General features: G+C 44.1%; 1 protein-coding gene across 1 annotated transcript in view; it reads left to right on the forward strand.

Annotated features, from left to right (window-relative positions):
• CDCA2 (cell division cycle associated 2) overlaps positions 1-23380 on the forward strand; it is a 1716206-nt gene that overhangs the window by 1156769 nt on the left and 536057 nt on the right. The window lies entirely within an intron of this gene.

The following is a 23380-nucleotide window of genomic DNA, read 5'->3' on the forward strand; positions in this document are numbered from 1 at the left end:
AACTGTACCTACAGGCATCAGATCTCACTCCACAAGGGCCACAGCTACCTCTGCAGCTTTCCTCAGAGGAGTTCCTACCAAAGATATTTTGGAAGCAGCCACTTGGAGTTCTGTGCATACCTTCTCCAAGCACTACCACCTTCCATTATACTCCAAATCTAGAGCAGGCTTTGCCACTGCAGTCTTGCAGGGCATCCTGGCTCCTCCTAGTTCCACCTAGTGCCTACCACCCCTTTCTTAGCTTTGGGATTCTACCCATCTGTTATGACTGCAGCTGTATGCACGATGAACATAGTACAGTTTTATACCTACCATAAATGTAGATGTTCGAGTGCTAATACAGCTGCAGTCCAGGTTTCCCTCCCTCCTTCCCCTCTTGGGACAGGCCTATTGGCCAACACCTCCTCATACAAACTGATTGGGGTATTAATTTATGGTGTATTTGCTTGCACTACTGTATTTTGATTATATGACATTGCTTTATTACACAAATTTATGTATTGCCTTCCTTCTGGGGGCACCTGACATCTGGGGCAAGAAAAACTGAAGAAAATGGCGTCGGCTGGTTCTTTTATACCCCTGTCGCACTGACGTCAGGGAAGAAGCGAAGACAACCGACGCCGGACCTAGACTTTGGAATTCGGCCGACCGAGGACCCGCCTGATGGCAGGAGAACCCATCTGTTATGACTGCAGCTATATTAGCACTCGAACATCTACATTTATGGTAGGTACAAAACTGTACTTTTAGCCTCCTGGCATTGAGCAGTAGCACCTTAAGGTTTCTTTGGGTTTTATCTGTTATGTTGGTAGGTTTGCCAGTTTGGCATTGCCTAAAAGAGGGCTGTAATAGTGGAAGTTGGTCATCTTGTTCATTTTGTGGCATCATCCCTGAAGAAGCTAAAATGCTGCTCAATTCAAAGTGCATACCTGCCTGAGATGCACATTCGGAGTGGTCAACAATGTCTCATATAGTCTAGGGAAGTTCATCTTGGGTTAATGCCTACATGGACAGTAATAGAATCATACTGGTCCTGTGGGATTACCTTCACAAGATCGAAATACCACTACATTGAAATTCAAATCGACATGAGTAGATTGGAAGCTGCACTAAACAAAGTTCTACAATGCCAAAACTTGTAACATCGAAGTAGCTATTGAGCATGTCAGACGGCCCTCTACTAAATGGAGATCATGCTGCAGTCATAACAGCTTCTCCATTTAAACACAGCATGTAAAACAAAAATGTAGCTTTTTCAAAACTTTTGCAGGGGGCAAGTCCCCCTGCACACCCTACACCCTCTGCAAATAAATTATGCCAACTCTGAGATTACACCGTAGTGGGGAAAAGGGTAAATTTCCAAATCCTCACTGTACCGCAATCTCCATTCAGAAGCGTTGAAGGCTACATTTTTTGTGTGTTTACATGGAGAAGCTGTTATGACTGCAGCAAAATCTGCATTCAGAAGAGTGTTGTTTGATATGCACAGTAGCTGCTTCGATGTTAGTTTTGGCACTGTAAATGTTCGCTGATGTGGGTTTCTGATCTCATCTTGATTTGAATTTCAGTGTTATGGTATTTCGATCTTATGAAGGTAATCCATCTTGTAGTGCAGTGACTTGAGTGTATTTGACGGGTCCTGGCTCTAGTAAGCAAGTAAGTTATCGTGTTCAATCTGGTGAGTGGGGCATCTGTTTGTAGTACAATGGCACCCCCTAAGACCAGAGTTCTGGATAATGTTTGCTTTCCTTATAAACTTTGCTTTTGGAGCTCCATTGAATATGGGGGGGGGGGGTGATGCTTGGTGTTGCTTTTTGATGAGTGCCTTTGAGATTGTGGAGTATAGGTATTTGAGTTTTGGGACGATTGCTTTTTAGTGCCTCAGCATAAGTTGATCTGTGTGTGGTGGACACTGATGGATGTGTTGTGTGTAGTCTTCATGACAACCTTGTTTGTATGCGAGATATCTTCCTTGATTGAAATTGTTTATGTGTACCTTTCACACTGTGTTTATTAAAGGATGAAATGGCTGTCTCTGAATACGAGATGATTGCTACATTATCTGGGGATGCCCATAGCTTTCAAATGTACTATGGAGGCATTTGGAAATAGCATATCCATTTTGTCAGTACCTGTATCTGGGTGGACTACAGTAGGGTTCGAGAAGTGGGTTATACAGTGGTTTCCTTGGGTGGTCTGTGGGAGTTTGGCACTAGACTGGGTTAGATTGTTCTACGATTTGATAGTAGCACTGTGTAGTGGTAGTAATACTGTTTAACGTGTGAACGGTCTTCTTTAAGCTTGTCTGCATTCATTTACTTTGTTTTAGCCACACTATTTTAAAGGTTTCAGTTCTAACGTGTTTGTCTGTCTGTCTGTACAGGGCACTTGGTAACCTCTTGATGTAATATCAGTAAAGATTGCTTGCAAGTATAATGCTAAAACAAAACCACTTAAACTGCCTTAAGGCAATTTCAGGTATTTGGGACCTTTAAATGACCTGAAGGCAAAATTAACAAATAAAACAGTAGCACTCTAAATGGTTAACTAAAATGTAAAACCATAAAATGATCTGCTAAGTATTAACTCAGGACCCCGTCAGTGTGGTGAGGGTTCCAAGTAGATGGGAGCTATGGGAAAATGAGCAGAGACGATTTGTAGTAAGGGAGGTTTACTCAAGTGCAGTACTGATTTGGTGGGTGGTCACTCATTTCAGTAGGGATCTATCTATAGTATTGTCAAAAAGCTGGGGGCGGGGACTGAAAACACTGGAGAACAGCGACTTTCAAACATACCTCATCTGAAGTAGTTGTCTTCATTTGGTCTTCAGCCTGTGGGTTATGGATCCGTATCTGATCCGAATCGGCCGCATATCCACCATCTTATCCGAGATCAAAGCTCCTCCCCTTACCCATAACACCTCTGTCTCCTTCCTCCCTTCAGATCGCATTTGCCACCTGTAAAGTCTGCATCGTGGTCTGAGCTGTCTGCTTTGATTGTGGTAAGTGAGTTCTTTTGGGGGTTGTACCTCTCTCTGTATAATACTCTCCCTGCTTTCTATTTCCCCTCTGCGTGGTCATAAGTAAAAAAAAAAAAAAAAAAAAAACTCTTCTCATTTTTTTTTTTTTTTTAACTTTTCTATAGTGTTTGTGAGTGTGCTGGGCTTGTCTTGGGAACATGTCTGAAACTCCCTAGCCAGTATTCAAAAAGTGTACAGTGTGTGGCCATAAGCTCTCCCCAGCCGATGGCCACCTTCAGTGCGTGTTGTCTAGGGGTGGCCCATCTTGCAGACCTCCTGTTCCATCTGTACGTGGCGTAATCACAGGACACTGAAGAAACAGGAGAGATAAATTAATCCTTAAGGGCTTCCTTCCCTCTTCGGGACTGCAGTCCCGGCACCTCCAGCTTCTGCTTCTTCCACCTCCTCAGTCTCTGGGACTCAAACTCCCGCCAAGAGGTCAGGGGAGGGGAAGAAATCGAAAAGGAGAGGTCAAGAACGTGGTCTTTGGCTCGCTCAGCTCCAGCCCTCTGCCTAAATCTAGTCCAGCTACCAGACCAGAGTCTCCTCGGCTCTGTTCTCTCCGGTTTTCCCCTGAGCCGGAGGAGCCCCGGATCCGGCCTCCCATGCAGAATTCCCCTCATCGTCCTTCCAGGCTGGTGATGGTCGCCTCTCTTCCTGCTCCACCAGGAGCCTTAGTGAAGCGGAGATGGACAGGATGATGCAGAAGTTCATTCACACCCAGATTCAGATGTGAGTCTTGCCTTCCCCCTCTGGAGTGGGGAGCACACAGTCATTCTTCACCCCAATTACTACTCTAATCCGACCTTCGGTTTCAGAGCCCTTGAATCCGAAGACCCTCAGGGTTTGAGGGGTCGGTGCTGACTGTACCTTGTACCTAAATGCTGGCCACGGCCTTGAACGCGTCTGATTTGACTTGACTGGATGTCGGCTCGAAGTGTGTCATCGCAGTTTTCTCCTCTGTATTTTGGCGCTTGAAGGCTCTGCTCTGGATCCCCCATCGAGTCAGAGGGGGACAGCTCCTACTGGTCTTTCTCAGGATGTCCGTTCCCCTTCAGCTTTTGATGTGGTGAGAGGGTTCTCTCAATTTTGTTGAGACCCTTGACCATCTCGTCCTCTGAATGTGTTCTGATTTCCTCTGTTTTTGGTATGGTTCCACCCATCCTGCCATCTCAGGGGACACCCTGTTGCCATTTTGCGTCTGGAAGCTTCCACTTGGGAGAAGCAGATTATTGGCGAGTCCTCCCCAGAGATTTCCACTGAGGACATCTCTCGCAAAAGTACTTGCAAAAGGAGGCACTTAGAATCCCCTCCGGAGTCACTCACCGAAGATGTTGATTTGAAGAAAGGGGAAGGTTCCCCCCAGTCACCCCTCCAACGAGGTCTCCTTCGGTGACGTTATGGAGCTCCTCCGCCAGAGGAGGAGTGGTCTGCCCAGAAACCTACATGGGATGAATCTGTGTTCCTCAAGGCATTTGGTCCAGGCCCCTCTACTTCTTGGGTGTCCCAACCCGCTGATCCATTGGTGGACCTGATAACATCTCTGGCATGGAAGGAACTGGACACTGGAGCCCATTCCAAAGTGCCCAGATAAAGTTCTAAGCCCCTCATCAAATCGGACACACTGAAACAAGGGGTCCCAAGTTGATGCCATGGTGGTGGCAGCTGCCACTTAGAGAGAGCTTGCTCAGGAGCATACCTCTCAACTGTACTGAGCTCCTCTGTAAATGGTGATTTTGAGGGCAAAATATTGGGGTAACAGAAATTCCTGTGTGGCCCCTTTAATTTCCAATTTTCCCGGAAGTTTTTTTTTTTTTTTTTTTTTAATACAGAACTCTTTTTTAATAGAAATGTGATCTTGGCGTCATCACATGCAGGGTGTGATGATGTCAACTGCCAAGCGGAGTCATTCATTACTTCTTAATTTTAACTTTACTGACAGGTTAAGGCAACAACACTGCATGGCTGTTTGCATTGATTCAAGTTAGTTTTGTCTTTTTCATACTGCTGGGCTGAATGTTGCTGACACTTCTCAGGTCTGTGCATTACTTGTTATTACCGACACTTCTCAGATCTGTGCATTGCTAGTTTTTCTTATGACTGTGCATTAGCAAAATTAAGAATTATGACGGGCTAAACGTTGCTGAAATTCCTTCAGGTCTGTTCTTTTGCCAAGACACTTCAGCTCTGAGGTCTGTTTTAGACTGCCAGGTTTTTCTTGCAGTTAATTTTGTTTTTCATATGTTTTGTGCTGAATTTATGCTATTTGATTAGTAAATAGTAGACTGCCAAGTTAGTTGCTGTCTGCTGAGCTGCAAGTTGAACCTTGCTGACCAAGTTCTTAGTGGCTGAACATTGCAGTTACTTTAGGTTTGCACACTTGCAGAGACATTTCTCAGGTCTGTTTTAGACTGCCGGGTTTTTATTGCAGTTAGATTTGCAAGCTCTATTACTGTTTGACCAAGTTCTTAGAGGCTGACGTGCTGCAGTGCATTTGAATTGATTTGTAGTGACTCATGATTACTGAGCTGAAGCAGTGCATTTGAATTTTTAATGCTACATTGTGTGTGTTTTATTGATAATTGCTGAGCTGAAGCAGTGCATTTGACTTGATCTTTAGCTGAATTTAGTGCTGCATTGCATTTAGGTGGGGGTGGGTTGACTGATAATTTACTGAGATGAAGCAGTGCATTTGAATTGATTTTGAGCTGCATTGCATTTAGACGTGTGGCATTTTGGTCTGTTCCTCTAAATTTCTGGTTTTCTGGCAAACCAGTGAGAACTGAATTCAGTAAATAATGATAGCCATTAAAGTTTCAGTCTTACTATCTTTTAGGAAATGCATGGTAACAGAAAACATTTTATTCTAGCAACTTTTATAAGATTATGCAAGTAATGTTTAAAATGCGTCAGTGGTTTTGGGCCTTTGTCCCCACCAATAAATTTTGGCTTTTTCCAGATTTGTTGTGCTGCATAGTTCTTCAGGGGGAGAGAAGTTTAGTGCTGCTTATGCCAAGTCTGTTTCTGTTAGTAGCACAACAGGTAGAACACATGCTTTTGATGCGAAGGGCTGTGGGATTTACTCCCACACTATGTAGATTGATAGCTGATACTGAACATTGTGTTCTACTTTTAAAGGGGTAAATGCTGCAGTCCTGAGAATGGAGATACCTAGTAACCTATTATCAGTTTGCCATCCATTCCCTATTGCTAGCTTTTCATTTTTTAATGTAACATAGGCAATTTATTCCTCAAGGGCAACAGGCACTTTATTTGTAAAGGAAACCATGAAATATTAAGTTTGCTAGCAGCAACCTCTTCATTAGTTACAGATCTCTAATGTGGAATTATTTATGTAATTTTTAATTCTGCAGAGATTGTGCATACAGGTGAATTGTAGAAGTTAGAGTAGACATTTTTGATGAAAATGTTCTGAATTGGGCAGTTTCATCATTAAATGGTTAACTCATTTCGTTTCATTGCTTACTGGAAAAACATTCAAAACAAATTTAAAATATGCTCTAACAAGTGTGCTGTATTATACAAGGAATGTAATTTAATACAATCAGGAAGGTGTATCAAAGAATACATGTATGTTTCGTATGCAAGGGGCCTATGATTTGAAAACAGCGCAAAGGTCATCTTTATCTGCCACTGGCCAGATGCATTTTCTTTGAATGTGGGTTTCAATGCTGTTTGAATGAATGTGAGTTTCAAGGCCAGAGACGTTTTAATGCAAAGACCATTTTCATTGCGAGACTGTGTTGCTTTGTTTAGCAGATGTCTTAGTGTTTGTGGTATAAAATAATCATCATAAAAGTAAAGCAGTATGTACATTATGGTGTTTATGGTAAATAAGGCAAAATAGTCAAGTAATGGGACATCATTGGAATGGCTGCGGGGGGAGGGCTATGTATGGGGTGAGTGACCATTCGACCATGATTTTTGTGAGGGGGAAAGGCGGCGCAAACTCAAGCTATACCACTGATCAAAATGACTTTGAGGTCCACCATCCTAGCAAATTATAATATTCTTTTGCGAAGATTAGAACATTGCCTATGGTAAATGCCCTACTTTTACCATAAAACCCACATACTGCAAGTCACCAAAAACACCATCCTAAGGTTCATCATCTTCTCCCTTCCTACTGAACGTCATTGCTGCACATTTCAAAAAAGAAAATGGTTCCCATTTACTACTGGCTCTAGGCTGGGCCATATTTTGGTTGTCTGTTCTTCAATTTGCATTTGAAAGTTGGTATCCCGCAATTCCATTGGAGTGGGTGGGGTTACATAATTATGTATTCAAATTTTATGGTAATCAGCATACAGATTTGTACCTATTTTTCATGTTCCTTTGTTCAAATTTTTGATGTTTCCAGGTTAAGAGGTATGCTCAGGAGAACTCTACGGTTCATCCTCCTGTCCGAGAGTCAAGGGCAATGGACTGATTCTGGAGGCTGGTGTACGCTTCAGCGACTTTTTCTGTGAGAGGGATGAATCACATGGCACATGTGATTCGGCTGCAGAGAGACCTAGTGAAGGAGATCGCTGAGTATACCCCTGAGTCAGTGTTGGCAGAGGACAAGAAGAGGTTTTCCACTCGTATGGCCACTCTGAAGTTAGTCACGAATACTTCTATGCATCTTCACTCCCATGCTACAGAGGAAACCGTTAGAGCAGCTGATACAGGCATTGCCATCAGGCGACACCTGGTTCTGGCTCTGTCAGTTCTCGGAACCTTTAAAGACATTGTTCACGAATGCCTCATATGATGGTTCCTCCCTGTTTAGAAAGTTGGTACTCGAGGTGTTAGTTCAGCATTAGAAGGACGGGAAGACTGTTTACCATCAGGATCAGACAGGCTAAGATGATGTGTTTCAAGAAATAGCAGACCTTTCCCCGTGACACTCAGGACTCCCCTTCCCCCACGGGCAGCGTAGGGATATGATAGAGGTCACCCTAGAGGCTGTGGGGGTCTGAGAAATTACAGGTCTTGACAACCTTTCTCTGAGACCCACACAGCAGCCCTGAAGGGTTGAGTGACTGTTCGCTTCTGGAGGCAGTCGGGGACTGGTTATCACTACATCTAACCGCCCCTACCACCGAAACACCTCCTGGATGTCCCACTTGTGCACAGAGATGATGCAGCACTAGAAATAGCAAAGCTGCTAGAAAAATGAGTCATCCAACATGTCCCCCAAGACCAGTCCAGATTAGGTATTTATTCCAGATTCTTTTTAGTGCCAAAGAAGACTGGGTCCCATGACCAATTCTGGATCTATCCACCCAGAACCGGTCGGTGGCCAAGACAAAATTCCACATGGTCACCCTTCAGTCTAGCCTGCCATTCCTGCAGGAGAACGATTGGATGTGCTCGATTTGAGGTTTCTCAGCTTCTGGCTAGGAGCCAGTCATTCAGATCAAAGAGCTCCCTTTTGGTCTCACCGCAGCCCCCAGGGTGTTTACCAAAGTTATGTCAGTAGTAGCAGCTCACCTAAGATTCCACGGCATTCAGGTATTTCTCTACCTGGATGACTGGCTCCTCACTGCCCCTTCCAGGCATCAACTTTGTCAAGTGAGGGATTCCTTTCTACTACTAGCCCAGAGGTTAGCATCATCATCAATCTCAACAAATCATCTCTAGCACCAGTTCAGACCTTAGACTTCATTGGGGCTCAGTTAGACACGATTCAAACAGTTTTCCTTACTCCAGACAGGGTACACAATGTGAAGCTACACATTCAAGTTCTTCAGACTCGCTCTCCAATGGCAGAAGTGGTACTACGGGTGTTGGGGTCCTTGGTGTGCCTCCACATGCGAATCCTTCAATGGACCCTTTCTGTACAATGGTACCTGCTAGATCTCCCACTGTGTCACCCAGTTCGAATTTCTCGAGTGTGCAGAGACTCTCGTGGTGGATTCTTTCCCTGGATCTGGTTCGGGGACGTCCCTTTCATTTCCCAAGGCCACTGTGACTTCAGATGCCTCCCAGCTGGTGGGGGGGGGGCATTGCTTGGGAAGGACAGTTCAAGGCACGTGGTCCCCCTATGAAACCAATTTGCATATCAACGTCCTGGAGATGAGGGTGGTGCTTCTCATGTTGCAGGCTCTTCATGCCCATCTTCCCTCAGGAATGATTGCTATAAAGACAAAACAATATGTTGGTGGTCTGGTACATCAACAACCAGGAGGAACCATATATTCGCCCCCTTTGTTGCAAAGTCATGACAGTGTGGGAACTGGTGATCTCCAACAGCCATTTTCTGATGGCAACGCACATTCTGGGACAGTCCAACATTCTAACGGACAGGCTCAGCATGGCTATGCAGATGCTTTATGAGTAGTCTCTGAACCCTTCAGTAGCCAAACATATTTTTCACAAGTGGGGTCAGCCTTGCAGCAATCTGTTCGATTCTACTTCCAATGTGAAATGCAGCGAATTCTTCACTCTGACCACCCCCCCCTCAGGGGGAAGCCCCCAAAAATGCTCTGACGTATGCTTGGCATCTCCCAGTCTTATGTATGCTTATCCTCCTCTTTCCTTGATACCAAAATTTCTTCAGAAAGCAGGCCGTGGAGCCTCATGATCCTCATTGCCCCATTTTGGCTTTGCCAAGTCTGTTTTCCCCCTCTCTGGTCTCATCTGGTGACTCCACCATGAATGTTGGATCCAGTTCCAGACCTAATTTCTCATCCCTCAGGGATTCCTCATCCAGACCTGGACAGTCTAAAGCTCACTGCTTTGTTTCTCCAGTTCCCATGATTATTAGGACTCCTGGTTTGTCTTTTCCTGTCAAACGAATTCTGGTGGCAGCTCATAAGTCATGTACCAGGAAGGTATACTATAGCAAGTGGAAACATTTTTGTATATGGGCTTCGCAGCATACATTGGATCCATTTACTGCTCCAGTTCCTGCTTTGTTGGAATTTTTTTCGGGGATTTTTCAACAAAGTGCCAGCTAATCCACAATCACACAGTCAAAGTTCAACTGGCTGAAATGTCTAACTTTCATGTGGGGGAGAATATGGCTTTCTTGGCATCTTCAAAGCTTTGCAAGACTTTCCTTTAAGGTACTTTTCTTCTACGACCCCCGGCGAAGGCTCCTACGCCACCATGTGATCTTACATTAGTGCTTAGTGTCACCCCCCCCCCCCCTTTGAACCTGCAGCTTCAGTGGATCTGCAGTTTCTCTCCTGGAAGACTGCATTCTTAGTTGCCATCATTTCTCCCAGGAGAGTGTCGGAACTTCATGCCCCATCAGTCAAGTTCCCTTATATGATTTTTCATAAGGACAGGGTGTCTTTGCTCACTAACCCATCTTTTCTTCTCAAAGTAGTTTCAGCGCTCAACATTAATCATTTGATTAATCTCCTGGTCTTTCGAGATTTTAAGATTAATGGAGAATGTGTAAATTGCACTTGCTGGATGTACACAGGCAATTAAGTTTCAGTTTACACAGGACAAAAACATTTTGTAAGTCTCACCAGCCCTTTGTTTCCTACTCCAAAACGTTTTTAGGGAAATCAGTCTCCAAAGTTACTATTGCCTGTTGGATTTCCCAGTGTGTCATTTGGGCGTATTCTGTTAGCCCCCCCCCCCCCCGGCCAGTTGAAAGCACACTCTACCAGACCTATGGCCACTTCTGTGGGGTTTTTTTGGTCCAAAGTTTAATTGGACAATATCTGTTCTGCAGCCACTTGGTCCTCATCTCATACCTTTATTTCTCATTATAAGTTGGACATCGTATCCAGGATCAGGGCATCCTTTGGCTCCACAGTGCTCCTTAATATCCTTCCATGAGGGCCTCCCAGGTGGGTAGTAGCTAGGGACTCTGTCCCACTGGTTGAAGATCAAATGAAGACAACTGCTTCAGATAAAGAAGTTGTGTGCTCACCATAACGTTTCATCTGAGTAGTTCATTTGTCTTCAACCATCCTCCCTCTTTCCCCAGATCTTGTCTGAACTGTTTGTTGACTATATAACTGTATAAGGTGGACTCTTTCAAGGTGCCCTTGTCCTTTTTTTGTTCAAGAATTTTTTTTTTTTCTGGTAGTGACAAGGTCCTGTTGAATCTTGTGAAAGTAATTGATTGGGCAGCAAACTCGATCTGAAGGGAGGAAGGAGAGACAGGCATTATGGGTAAGGGGTGGAGCTTTTAACTCTGATCAGATGCTGGATATGCAGCCGATTCGGGTCTGTTATGGATCCGTAACCCACAGGTTGAAGACAAATGAACTACTCAGATGGAACGTTATGGTGAGTACATAACTTTTTTCCTCCTTAAAACTACTCTTTGAACATCTGCATACCAACTCCAAGATTGCCATGCCTAGGAGAAAAGGGAATATGCCAAAAAATGGCATCTTGGACTTAGTAAACACAAGTCCAGTCTTTCAGTCATTCAGTCTAAGTATTTCAGGACTTGCTGTAGCAGGTCCTGACATTTCAAATAGTTACCATTATGGATTTGTTTAAAACAAAGGGTGAGAAAAGTACACAACAGACAAAAGTAATGGAGGAGGGGGGAGGTAGGGACTTTGGAAGTCAGATTACCATAAGGGGTGGAAGACTGGGAAGACAGCCTTTTATAAAACCACAACAACAAAACGGTGAAAAGGTTGAGAAAATTCAGACGAACTCTAGTTCTGTGGTTCGAATTTTTGAAACTTTTAGCTTGACATTTCAGTGGGGTTTGGGGCAGACTGGAGGGGGGAAAAAACAGAAGAAACAGTAGCAAGTTTAATAAATGCAATGGAATGCAACTTTAAGCAGAGCATGTACAGCTTTAAAAAGTACTGAAGAGCAAATCCTGAAGCAGAATTCAAAATACTGTTACTACTGTAATCCTAACATTAAGCCAGCCGACTGTGCAGAAATTTATCAATACTGCTGTCATAAATTACTAAATGAGCTTCAAATCTGGGAATAGATCACAGCTCTGCCATAAATGTGAAAGAAGCTACAAGACTGACTGACGCTGCAGACTGGGTTCAAAATACAAAAAGCTACCTTTTACATGTAGTTGTACTGACCAGAAACAGAAGTGCAGTGTAATATGTGAACAAGGCTGAAATAGTGTAGTAGTGTACTGCAAACGAAACCACAAGACTAGGATCTCGGAATAAACTAAACTAACACAAAGCAGAGTACAAAAAAGTCTCACCACACAGGTTAAGTGCAACTTTAAAATGTTTAAGCAGAATTTAAAATAAAAGCTTTTCTCTTCTGTTTTGATGAAAAGCTTCTATCTGACACCTCTGAGGCTTGAACAGAAAATGATTTTTCATAATCTGTTGCCTCTTATTCCCCAGGCAACCACTGTATTAACATTAGATGTAAAACACGCATACCGTCATATTCCCATAGATTAAGGCTTCAGAAAATTTCTGATTTTCTGTCTTAAATCATCAGTTCTCAACATTACCCTTTATCTACAGCTCCATTGGTATTTGCAAAATTTCTAACTCTAATCATAGCTCATTGCAGAGTGAATGGCATTCACATATTTACGCAGATGACTTGCATATCTTTGTAGACTATTTTACAAGATGTCAAGAGTCCTTACAGTGGGATGTTCTTCGTGTTTCACTGTTGCAGTCATTACATTTGGGTTATCTGCTTGTAGGTAGCCCTCAGTCAGCCTGATTAACAAAGTCTTGGGTCCTGCGTCGGTTGCTGTCCCTTCTTCCATTATGTCAGAAAGGGGTATAAAACATGCAGCCAACGCCATTACATCAGTCTTTCTTGCTGTGCGGTGCCCGAAGCAGAAGCAGTTTGCAAGTGCCGGTTGGCCAACTCCTGAAATTTTCGGTTTCGAGTTTCAGAACCGAAGTCTTCAAGTAAAACTAAGTACCCCGTTGAAGAAACTTTTTCTTGCTCCTTACCAATGTTAGTAAAAGTTAATAATTGTATTACTTGTGGAAAGCAAATACCTCAAAGATTTTCATTCGTACTGTATTCCTTGCCTATGCTCTGACCACGGCGTACCTTGCTGTCGGTTTTGTGCTTTAATCAGTGCACTGTCCGTTGTCTGTATATTTTCGCCTCTAAATATTTCGGCTCTCGGTTTTATTATCCAGAAAAGTCATCTGTTAGCCATTCGACTACCAGGATTCCGAAAAAATGCAAACATAACGACAGAGACAGGCCGTCGAGGTCCAAAACTGCCACCGACGCTTCTAAGCCAGTTCTCCGGTACTCAGTGAGGCGCTTTTGCAGCCCCTGTTACCCGCTACTTCTGTTTCGCAGGTCTCTACTGAGACCCATTCGCAGTCAGGTATGCTGCAAGATGCTTCAACTATGGAACCCGCGGATGTATCTCCTTTGGATGGGTCCAGAGCCGTTATGCAGGCATCTGCTTCTGAGGGTGTATTCAGGCCTGCGGACTTGCATGTTAAATCAACGCCTCCTTCTTTATTTAGGCCTAAATCTCGATCAATGCCTAAAAAACTGACGCCCAGGACACATGCTCAGGCCTCTATGCCTAAAAAACAAATGATAAGAATGGCTGAAGATCTAATAACTCTAATCAGGGGTAGCCACCCCCTCTTCTTAGAGGCCTAGGACTGAAGTTGATTATGAATCTTCTGATCAGGGTTGTTTTTTTCTCTGATTGTTCTGATCTGGATTTGCCCTTATCTACTTATGAAGATTCTGATGCAGAGGACTCCATTCCCTCTGATTCCCCTCCTGAGGATTTTTCTTTTGGTGAAACCTTACATACTCTAAGGGAGCATTTCCACTGGGAAACTCAGGATTTTTCTGATTCAAAAAAGAGGCTTAGGGATTTCCTTCTCCTAACTCAGCATAGGCCTTTAGCTATTCCTCCTGTACTAGACATTGTTGATGATACTTTTTCAGAATCTAGTTTGGCCCCTGATTCCCTGCCTCATGCTCTCAGAAAACCTGACCGATACTACAGGGTCCCACAAGTTTCTTTTTAAAAATCATATTGCTGATCCAGAGACTATTTCACAGGGGCCCAAAGGCATTAAGGTTTCTACTGCTAAAAATCCTACCCCTTCTAGATGGGGTAAGAAGGTTTACACTTCTGCAAGCTTGACCATTAGGGCTTTAAACTGCCAGTTTCATATGTTGAAGTATCAGCAACATGTTATTGGACTGCTTAAACAGAAAATGTTGATTCCTGACTGTGTGGAAAATTAAAGAATTACAGGATTTAATGCATTCTGCTGAACAAGTTGGAAAACATGCTTTGCAATGTGGTTTTGATTCATTAGAGGCCTCTTTTAGGGCTGCTGTTACTGGGTCTGTGCTTAGAAGGCATGCTTGGCTTAAGGAGCAATCTTTGCCTGATCAAGTTAAAATTAAATTGCTGGATGCTCCTTTAAATCAGGACTGCCTATTTGGCAACAAGGCTGAGGAAATTCTTAAAAAGAGGAAGATAAAGCTAAATCTATGCAAACTGTTACAGATTATTTACAAGTTCAGCCTCCTAGATTTAGTAGGCACTGGTCCTCTAAGAACTGGTCCTTTCTAGCCCCTTCCAGGTCTTCTCTAGCCAAACCTAGACACAGCAAAAAACCCAGGTTTCAGTCCCAGGGGACACACAGAACCAAGCAGTGGGGGGCCTCCACTTCCAAATTTGGAAATAAGACGACTCCCCCCTATGGTAAACTCTGTGACTTCCTTTTAAAATTTCCAAGTATTCATCAACTGACTGCCCCTTTGGGGGGGAAAGATTGCTCTTCATGCAAAGAATTGGGAACTCATTACCCAGGACAAATGGGTTTTAAATAGTGACCCAGGGATATAGATTTCACTTCCACATGTTGCCAACACCAAGCAGGTGGCCGGACCTACCCCCAAATCAGTGGGCAGAGGCCCAAAAACAAGTACTTTCTCTTAAGCATGGGGGCCTATTCAACTGGTACCAGAAGCGGAAAAGGGACAAGGTTTCTACTCAAGACTTTTCCTGGTACCCAGAAAAGACAATTCATGGTGTCCTATCCTGGACCTGTCTCAACACCTTTTTGGAGATTTCCAAAATTCAAGATGCTGACTCTTCACCAATTACTTCCTGTGTTAGGCAAAGATGCCTGGCTGGCAATCACTAGATTTAAAGGAAGCATACCTGCACATCCCAATCAGGGAATCTTGCAGAAGATACCTACGCTTCATAGCAGGCTACACGCACTATCAGTTGTCTGCACTGCCCTTTGGCTTATCTACTGAGACCAGGGAATTCACAAAGTGCCTATCTCCAGTTATTGCATTTTGCAGGCAAAGAAATATTCAAGTATACCCATACCTGGACGATTGTCTAATTCAGGCAGAAAGCCAGGACATAGTTTTGAATCATCTAGCCTTTGTACAAAAGGTTCTAACTTGTCTGGGCTACACAATAAACAGAAATCACACCTGGTACCCTGTCAACAAATTATATTCCTGGGAACAAGCTTGAATACAACTTCCCAGATGGCTTGCTTACCTCACGCCAGAGAAACAAATTAATTTGACAACTTACTTCAAACAAGTGGCCACAAAAACCCTGCTATCTGCAAGACAAATACTGCAAGCCTTGGGGTTCATGGTCTCATGTTTTCTTCTAATTCCATATGCAAGACTGCATATGAGGAAACTACATTCTCAGGACCTAGAAACAATGATTCCTATCATACCTTGCCTACGCCTAGAGTTCCTTTGGTGGGCAGAGGCTTGCCAACTAAACAAGGGACTACCTTTCACACCACCCCCTGCCGCCCAAACCCTAACAGGTGCATCAGACTATGCATGGGGGGGGGCTCACCTGGCAGGAAGTGCATTCAGGGCAAATGGAACCCAAGTCAAATGCAACTGCATATCAATCAAAAAGAAATGTTAGCTGTACAGAATGCTTTGACAGCCTTCAAGGACTACATTCTTCCAGGACAACTAATGGTAAAGATGACACCACTGTTATGTGGTACATAAACAAGCAAGGGGGGGGTACACATTCTTACCCCTTCTGCAGACTAGCCATGGCATGGTGCAACACAAACTTGAGCTACCAAGTACACCTACAAGCTCAATTGCTGCCAGGAAAATTAAATGCACTGGCAGACTGACTAAGCAGAAACCTCATGGACCCACATGAGTGGAAACTGGAACCAAGGGCTTTCAACACATTGACAGGCAATTGGTGGAGCCCAGATATAGACCCGTTTGCTTCTCCCCAGGGCTACCAATTGGACAAATTTTGCACAAGGACTCCACACAAACAAGCCTGGAAAGTGGATGCTCTGTCCTTCAGCTGGAAAAAACCTATCTGTCTATGCCTTCCCCCCTCTGCCTCTGCTCTCCAAAGTACTATTAAAAATCAAACAGGACAAACCTAGGATGAATTTGATTGCTCCAGACTGGCCGCGCCAACACTGGTACTTCCTTCTGCACAGTGTCACGGTTATCCATAGCACCTGCCTCATACTCCTCTGCTGTCTCAGCAGGAGAACCAGATTCTACACCCTCAATTTCTAACACTGAACATTGCAGCCTGGCTAATTACTTAAACTCTCCTTTACCATCCCTCAGCAAACCTGTGATGGATATCATTTTAGAAGCAAGGAGGCCTAGTACTAGAAAATCTTATGCTGAAAAATGGAAAAGATTCTGTGCCTTGAACCAATCTGAAGGGATGAGCACAGCAGCGCCCAATTTACCTCAGATTTTACAATACTTAACTGAGATGCTTCACAAGGGTTTGTCTTTTTCCTCCGTTAAAATCCATGCCTCAGCTATTTCAGCTCATTATAACACAGAAGCTCCCCTCTTCTCTCATCCAGTGCTCAAGCAGTTCCTCAGAGGGGCCAAAAATTTGAGACCACCCAGGAGAGCTCCGACCCCAACCTGGGAGCTTAACTTTGTCTTGGAGAAACTCACTCTACCTCCTTCCGAGCCAGCTGCTACTGCAGACTTAAAATTTCTTTCTTGGAAAACATCTTTCCTTTTAGCAATCACTTCAGCTAGAAGGGTATCTGAATTACAAGCGCTTATGGCAGTGGAGCCTTTCATCATCTTTCATGCGGACAGGCTGTCCCTCAGAACCAATCCATCCTTCATGCCCATGGTGGTATCCATTGTGGCTCTTAATCAGTCCATTCATTTGCCAACCTTCTTTCCCAATCCACAGAATAAAGGGGAATGGATACTGCATTCCTTAGATGTGCACAGAGACAACTTAGATTCTACTTGGACAGGACTAAACCTCAAAGGAAATCAGAACTGCTGGTGACATTTGCTGCAGGGGCAGAGGGGAAGGCTATTTCAAAGCAAACCATTTCTAAATGGATAAGTCATTGCATTCATTTCTGCTATAAGCACAATGGAAAACCTATCCCCCAGGGGATCAGACCTCACTCCACCAGGGCTGCATCTACCTCTACAGCCTTTCTCAGAGGCGTCCCTACCAGGGACATCCTAGAAGCTGCTACCTGGAGTTCTGTACACACTTGCACCAAGCATTATCATTTGCCAATTTTTCTTTAAATCCAGAGTTGGCTTTGCCACTGCAGTCTTGCAGGGCCTTATAGCTGGCCCTAATGATATCTAAAGTCCTCCTCCCAACCATAGCTTTGTGAATCTACCCAAATGTAATGACTGCAACAGTGAAACACAAAGAACATAGTACAGTTGTGTACACTTAAGTAGATGTTCGAGTGTATTCACTGTTGCAGTCCTGGTTATCCTCCCTCCAGCCCCCTAACTTCTTTTGGCTATACCTCTGCTTTCCTTTAGTATGCTTAAAAGCCTTTTTAGTGTATTTGCTTTTTTGTTGGAGGTATATATTTGTACTTTTATATTTAAATGTTTCCCATTGGGGGGGGGGGGCAGCTGACATCTGGGGCAAAAAAAACTGATGTAATGGCATCGGCTGCATGTTTTATACCCCTGACGACCTGACGTCATGGAAGAAGGGACAGCAACTGACTCAGGACCCAAGACTTTGTCAATCAGGCCGACTGAGGGTTACCTGCAAGTAGATAACCCAAATGTAATGACTGCAACAGTGAATACACTCTAACATCTAAATTTATGGTAAGTGTACACAACTGTACTTTTCTTTCTAATCAATCTGGGTTTCCAGATGCATCTTAAGAAATTCTCCTTGACCTCATCACACAGAACTGTCTCTTTATGCTGTTTCATAGACACCTCGCAGCAAAAGACCTCACAAGGGAAAATGTTTGTTTTTATCTGGAAACTTTACTGAGCTTCTTAGACATCAAGCAGTGTGTACCCCAGGAGGTTGGGGTTCAGGGCCTCTGATTCTCCTAATCCCACTTGCCAAATTGGATAGAAGAATGATTAAATGGTCTTCTAAAAAACACATGGACCCAACTTTTGCATCCACTGGAATTGTAGATCCCAAATCTTGGGTTTGGTTTTAAAAAAAATAAATAAATAATAATAAAAAAATTGGTGGAGACTATGGATACAAACAAATTCAGGTCTCTTTCTTTACCTCTAAGCCAATCTCTAACTACAGACTTATCTGATTTCACTAGGGGGTGGCTGTGGTGACAGTTTCAGTGGTGCTAAAGATGTTCTTCATGTTTCACTGTTGCCGTCATCACATTTGGGTTACCTGCTTGCAGGTAGCCCTCAGCCGGCCCCAATACCAGAGTCTTCGGATTTCTGCGTTGATGCTGTCGCTTCTTCCATGATGTCAGGGGTATAAAACATGCAGCCACCGCTATTACATCGGTCTTTCTTTCCATGCGGTGCTTGAAACAGAAGCATTTTGCAAGTGCCGGTCGGCCGATTCTTGAAATTTTCGTTTTCGAATTTGACCTGAAGTCCCCAAAAAGATAAGCACCCCTTTGGGGATCCTTTTTTCTTGCTCTAACTGATGACAGAAAAAATTAACAATTGTCTTTCCTGCGGAAAGCAAATACCTCGGAAATTTTCATTCTTACTGCGTCACTATTTTAGGCCCAGACCACGACGTCCCTCGCTGTTGGTTTTGTGCCTTGTTCAACGCCCTATTACTCATCGGGCTATTTTTGTAGCTAAATGCTTTCGTTCTTGATCTCCGTACTCCGAAATGGCTTCCTTAAGCCATCCGACTACTGATCTTCTGAAAAACATAAGGATAAACAGAGACGGACTGCATAGGTCCAAAACTGCCGACTATGCTTATAAGCTAGTCGCCAGTCCGCTGGTACTCAGTGAGACACTTTCACAGCCCCTGATACCCACTACTACAGATTCGCAGGTCTCTACTGAGACCCATTCGGAGTCCAGTATGTCGTGACATGCTTCTTAGACTATGGAACCTGCGGATGTGTCTACCTTGGATGGGTCCGGAGCCGCTGTGCAGGCACCGGCTTCTGAGGGTGTATTCAGGCCTACCGATTTTCATATTAAACCGATGACTTTATTTCAAGCTAAGAATACCGAATTTCTCAGGCCTAAAGCTCGCACTAAGCCTAGAAAACAGATGACCAAAGCGCATTCTCTGGCCCATATGCCTCAAAAACAAATAATTAGAATGGCTGAAGACCTTATTACTTTACTTTAATTAGGGGAAGCCAGCCTTCCCCCTCTGAGACCTAGAACTGATTTTCTTTCCGATTCTTCTCATCAGGAATCTGGTTTCTGTTTCTTCTGACTACTAGGGATTTAACCTTCCTCTACATATGAGGATTCTGATGCAGAGGATTCCATTCCCTCCGCTTCCCCTCCAGACTATTTTTCTTTTGGTGAAACCTTGCTGCTGGGAAAACCAGGACTATTCTCAGTCCAAAAGGAGACTTAAGGAATTTTTAAACCTGGCTCAGCAAAGGCCTCTAGCTATCCCTCCTGTTCTGGAGATTGTAGATGATGTTTTCTTAGAATCCAGCCTTACCCAAGACACCCTGCCTCCAGCTCCCAGGAAACTGGGCAGGTACTACAGAGTACCCGACTCTCACAAATTGCTTTTCAAGAATCCTACTGCGTATCCAGAGACCATTTCCCAAGGACCAAAAGGCATTAAGGCTACTACTGCCAAAAATCCTACCCCTTCTGATAGGGATTCTAGAGCTTTAGGCAGGTGGGGGTAAGAAGGTATATACTTCTGCTACTTTGGCCATTAGGGCTTTAAATTGCCAGTTTCATATGTTAAAGTATCAGCAGCATATTATGGGATTAAGCAGAAAATTATGTTGATTCCTGACTGTGCTGAAAGCAAAGATTTACAAGAGTTAATGCATTCTGCTGACCAAGTAGGTAAACATACTTTGCAATGTGGTTTTGATGCCTTAGAAGCATCTTACCAGGTTACTGTTACTGGGTCTGTACTTAGTAGGCGTGCTTGGCTTAAGGAGCAAAACTTGCCAGATCATGTTAAAGCTAAATTACTGGATGCATCCTTAAACCAAGATCGCCTTTTTGGCAACAGATATCTACGCTTCAAAGCAGGCTACAATCACTACCAGTTCTCTGCACTTCCCTTTGGCTTATCTACTGCACCCAGGGTATTCACAAAGTGCCTAGCTGCAGCCATTGCGTTTTGCAGGCAGAGAAATATTCAGATTTACCCATACTTGGACAATTGCCTGATTAGGCAGAGTCAGGACTTGCTATTACAACTCCTGGCATTTGTGAAGAGACTTATAACTTCACTGGGGTACACCATCAACGAGAAGAAATCCCACTTATTACCCTGCCAACAGATTGTATTCCTGGGAGCAAGCTTGAACACAACTTCCCAGATGGCATTCCTCACTCCAGAGAAACAAGTTCATTTGACAAGCTACTTCAAACTGCTGGCCACAAAAACCCAGCTATCTGCAAGGAAAATCCTGAAAGCCCTGAGATTCATGGCCTCTTGCATTACGTTAATTCCATATGCAAGACTGCATACGAGGCAACTTCAATGGTATCTGAAGTCTATGGTGTCAACATTCTCAGGACCTGGAAACCATGATTACTATCATTCCTTGTCTAAGGGCAGAGTTCCTTTGGTGGGCAGAGGCCTGCTACCTCAAGGGTCTCGTTTTCACTGTACCCCCTGCCACCCAAACCGTAAGGGATGCATCAGACTTTGCATGGGGGGCTCACATGGCAGGGCAGTGCATTCAGGGCAAACGGAACCCAAAACAGATGCACCTGCATATCAATCAAAAAGAAATGTTAGCTGAACAGAATGCTCGGACAGCCTTCATAGACATTATTCTTCCAGGACAACTATTGGTAAAGACGAACAACACCACAGTTATGTGGTAGATAAACAAGCAGGGGGAACCCATTCCTGCCCACACTGCAGACTAGCCATGGCTCTGTGGAAAACAGTCTTGTGCTACCAAGTGACCTACAAGCTCAATTCCTGCCAGGCAACCTAAATTCACTGGCAGATGACTTGAGCAGAAATCTCATGGACCCACACGAATGGAAACTGGAACCCAAAATATTCAAGCTCTTGAACAAATGGGGGACACAAGATTTAGACCCGTTTGCCTCCCCTCAGAGCTTCCAGCTGAACAAATTCTGCTCCAGAACTCCCCACAGTCAAGCTTGGAAAGTGGATGCCCTATCCTTTACCTGGGGAAGCCTCTCAGTTTATGCCTCCCCCCGCCTCTTCTCTCGAAGGTTCTACTAAAGATCAAACAGGACAAGCCAAGGGCAATACTGATTGCACCAGACTGGCCACGCCATCACTGGTACCCGCTTTTGCACAGTCTGACAGTGCAACAGCCTTGGCACCTCCCAGACCCTTCCCCTGCTATCCCAGCAGGCGGGCCAGATTCTGAACCCTCAGCTTCAAACCCTGAACCTTGCAGCCTGGCTAATTCCCTGAACTCACCTCCATAAACCCACAGTAAGCAGGTGCTGGATGTCATTCTTGAGGTAAGGAGGCCTAGTACTAGAAAATCCTATTTAGAAAAGTGGAAAAGATACTGTTCCTGGAGCCAGGCTCTGGGGATGGGCACAACAGTGCCCAGCTTACCCTCATATTCTAGATTATTTTCATATAACTTTCACAAAACTTTGGGCTAGGCTTATAAATGCCTTAGGGCAGATAGCCTAGTATAAACCTATGAACCTATAAATGATCCACACGGGCCTGTCTTTCCTCTTCAGTTAAGATTCATGCCTCTGCCATATCCGCACATTATAATACTGAGCCACCCCTCTTCTCTCATCACGTGCTAAAACAATTCCTTAGAAGGGCCAAAAATTTAAAACCACCCAGGAGAGCTTACACTCCAGCCTGGGACCTTAACATTCTATTGGAAAAACTCACCCCCCCCCCCCTTTGAATCAGCTGCTACAGCAGAGTTGAAATTCCTTTCTTGGAAAACAGCTTTACTTATAGCCATCACTTTAGCAAGAATGTGTTGACTGCAGGCCCTCATGGCAGTGGAATCCATCATTATCTTCCATGCGGACAGGGATTTCCTCAGGACGAATCCATCCTTTATGCCCAAGGTGGTGTCTAGTGTTTCTCTAAACCATTCTGTTAATTTGCCTACTTTTTCCCCTAATCCTTAGAGTAAAGGGGAAAGGACACTGCATTCTCTGGATGTACACAGACAGCTTATATTCTATTTGGACAGGACCAAGCCTCTCAGAAAATCTGACCAGCTGCGAGTTAGCTTTGCTGCAGGGGCAGAGGGGAAGGCCATTTCAAAGCAAACCATTTCCAAGTGGATAGCACATGGCATCCATTTCTGCAACAAACACCATGGAGAATCTACCCCACAGGGGATAAGAACACATTCTACCAGGGCAGCATCTACCTGTACTGCATTTCTCAGAAGAGTCCCTACCAGGGACTTCTGGAATCTGCAACCTAGAGCTCTGTACATACTTTGTCCAAGCATTACCACCTGCCCATCTTTTCTAAATCCAAAGCTGGTTTTGCCACAGCAGTCTTACAGGGCCTTATTGCTAAGCCCTAATGCTCTTTAACTACCTCCCCCCTTTTTTAGCTTTGTGAATCAACCCAAATGTGATAACTGCAACACTGAAACACGAAGAACATAGTACAGTTCTGTACACGTACCATAAATGTAGATGTTAGTGTATTCACTGCTGCAGTCCTGGTTATCCTCCCTCCAGCCCCCTGACTTCTCTTGACCTTTCCTTTTCCTCCTTATTTGGCATATATTATATCATGTGTATTTTTTTTTGATGGGTGTGTTCCCTACCATATAATTGCTTCCTATTGTGGGGCACTTGACATCTGGGTGAAGAAAAACTGATGTAATGGAGTTGGCTGCATGTTTTACACGCCTGACGTCATGGAAGAAGCGACAGCATCCAACGCAGAAATCCGAAGACTCTGGTATTCAGGCCATTGAGGGTTACCTGCAGGCAGATGACCCAAATGTGATGACTGCAACAGTGAATACACGCCAACCTCTGCATTTATGG

The sequence above is a fragment of the Protopterus annectens genome, chromosome 9.part0 (assembly GCF_019279795.1).
Source record: "Protopterus annectens isolate FY-2018-M chromosome 9.part0, PAN1.0, whole genome shotgun sequence".
NCBI classification, from domain to species: domain Eukaryota; kingdom Metazoa; phylum Chordata; order Ceratodontiformes; family Protopteridae; genus Protopterus; species Protopterus annectens.